Below are 2,767 nucleotides of genomic sequence, written 5' to 3'. Positions count from 1 at the left end.
CAAATCATATAGAACAATAAAATGGCTCTCAGTAACACTCATTTCTCTGTCTTGCCCACACTTGTCTCTTCCCATTGGTCGCTGCTGCTCATTTGCATACGACAGCTTTGTTGTATCCCAGACATTCTCACATTGTGTATAACTAACCTTTGCCATTGTCATGATGCCGGACATATCAACTCTTATTGGAAATGTATGACTTCTGGTTGCTTTGTCTTAAATCAATCTGAATGCCACTTTAGACAGGAAGTGTCTGCATGGCATTTTACAGTTTTTTGGATTGCTTACACACTAAAATTAAAAGTAGTACACTATTAGCAAAACCTTACACTCAAGAAGCAAAACATCAGCCCATATTTGCACAACTACAAGCACATTGTCAACCTCACACTTGTTGCAAAACTCTACACACAGTGATTTGCAAAACACTAAACACACTTAACATACATTACACACAAAAATCTATCATAAAGTCACTTCCTTGCAATACCAAAGCACTGACTGGCAAATTACCGCACCGTCCAACCAATTGGTTCAACACAGTCATCAGGTGTGCAAACACTTGTTTGCTTAATTGTAGACACACCAATCAGGTGTATGAGCACTATAAAAAGCAGCAGTGTTCATCAGTCTTCAAGCACAATGGAAAGAGTCAGAGAAAGAGTAAGACGAGGAGGAAAACGAGGACGAGGAGGAGGACGAGGAGGAGAACGAGGAGGAGGACGAGGAGGAGGACAAGGAGGAAGGGGAGGAAGGGGAGGAAGGGGAGGAAGGGGAGGAAGGGGAATCAACAGAGGAGGAATCAACAGAGGAAGAGGAAGAGATGGAGGCCATGCTGGAGGTAGAGGTAGAGGTAGAGGTAGAGGAAGAGGAAGAGGAAGAGGAAGACAAGAAGGTGCTCAAAGAGGACCGAATCTGACAAATGAGATCCGCGCAACACTGGTTGACCACATTGTCAACCACGGCCTGACGCTGAGGGAGGCTGGACTGCGAGTACAGCCAAATCTAAGCCGATACACAGTGGCAAGTGTGATAAGAACATTTCGACTGGAAAAGAGGTATTGTAAAAATATAATCATATCAAAAACTTCTGCACGGTTTCAGTAACTGCTTACAGTACTGTATTCTATGCACTATCAGCACTTCTATTACCTTTTCCTGTGAAATTACTGTACTATTGTATACTGTTTTTTTTTTTTCTACGTAGGATTGAGGGTCAGGAACGACAAGGGGGAAGGCCTCCTATGTTCACAGAACAGCAAGAGAGGGAGATAGTAAACACGGTTTTGGCCAACAATCCTATAACACTCAATCAGCTCCAAGCTAACATTGTCAATAACCACGCCAGTTTCAACGATATCCATCAGGTCTCAACATCAACACTGGCACGCATCCTAAAAAAAAACATATTCAAATGAAGCAAATTTAGCGAGTACCTTTCGAGCGCAATTCCGAAAGGGTGAAACGACTGCGGCATGATTATGCAGAGGTATGTATTCACTTTAGCAGTGTGATCTTGCATACTGTCTCATAATATTTTACTGTACTGTAATATGTATACTAGATCTACACTGAACTACACAATTTTGCCTGACACTGTTCTTCAGAGAGTTTTACGAATGGATGGAGAGTAGATCCAGCATGAGTTTATTTACGTAGATGAGGCTGGGTTCAACCTGACGAGAACACGAAGGAGGGGAAGAAACATCATTGGCCACAGGGCTATATGTCCCAGGGCAACGTGGGGGTAATATAACACTCTGTGCAGCCATTACACAGAATGGGGTCCTCCACCGCCATGCCCATATGGGCCCTTACAACACAGCACTCATACTTACATTCTTGGACCAATTGCACAACATAACAGCAGCAAATCAAATCGATCATATGCAATACATTGTTGTCTGGGACAATGTGTCTTTCCACCGCTCTGCTCTGGTTCAGAACTGGTTTCAGCAACATCCACATTTCACCGTCCTATATCTTCCACCATACTCTCCATTCCTCAACCCTATTGAAGAGTTTTTCTCGGCATGGCGGTGGAAGGTATATGATCTCCGTCTCCAGGCTGAGGTATCCCTCATCCAAGCCATGGAGTAGGCCTGTGACCTGGAGGTAGCAGCAATGCAAGGATGGACTCGCCATTCAAGACGTTTCTTTCCAAGGTGTCTTGCTAATGACAACATTGCCTGCGATGTTGATGAAATTCTCTGGCCAGATCCAGCTAGGCGAAGAGACAATGTCTACCTTTTTTTTATTTATTTTTTTACAGTAACCTTATAGTACAATACGTAAAGTGACATTTTGTTACAGTATTATGAATCTCCATGTCAACATTTTGGGCGTGTTGAGAAATAAATGAGTTTCTTCAGTCTGCAACATTGATCTTGTGTAGTGTTTGGTGAATTTACACCATTTGTATTTATATTGTATGTATATTATATTTGTACTTTGTTGATGGTAGCCTACTCTAATCATAGGGAAGTAGAAGTGCTAAAAGTGTTTTAGGTTAATTTCACCATATATAAGTCTTAATCAGATGTTAATGCTTCCACTCAGAGAAGCTTTGAGTTATTTTGAAGTTTCATTCCCTTTCAATTGAATACAAATGAGCATAAATGTCAGCACAAATTATACAATGGGGTCTAATGCTCACAGGAGCTTGAGTGTTTATGGGAACTGTTTGGTTTAATAAAACCCACAAAGCCGTTTGGAGGAAGTAGAAAAGCGTTGATATTTGAGTTAAGCAGCACTTGAGGCTCACCAA

The 2,767-nt window shown here is 41.9% G+C and overlaps 1 long non-coding RNA gene across 1 annotated transcript; it reads left to right on the top strand.

Annotated features, from left to right (window-relative positions):
• Window positions 1-728: 728 nt before the first annotated feature.
• On the top strand, window positions 729-1,468 carry LOC130094390 (uncharacterized). Its single transcript, XR_008807971.1, has 3 exons — window positions 729-847; window positions 878-1,058; window positions 1,208-1,468. It is a non-coding gene; the product is annotated as an uncharacterized LOC130094390 (long non-coding RNA).
• Window positions 1,469-2,767: the final 1,299 nt, after the last annotated feature.

Source organism: Rhinichthys klamathensis, unplaced genomic scaffold, assembly GCF_029890125.1.
Source record: "Rhinichthys klamathensis goyatoka isolate OS25496 unplaced genomic scaffold, OSU_Roscu_1.1 h1tg000177l_1, whole genome shotgun sequence".
Taxonomy (NCBI): Eukaryota; Metazoa; Chordata; class Actinopteri; order Cypriniformes; family Leuciscidae; genus Rhinichthys; species Rhinichthys klamathensis.
The sequence above is the reverse complement of the archived record's forward strand: the minus strand, read 5'-3'. Positions and strand labels throughout refer to the sequence as shown.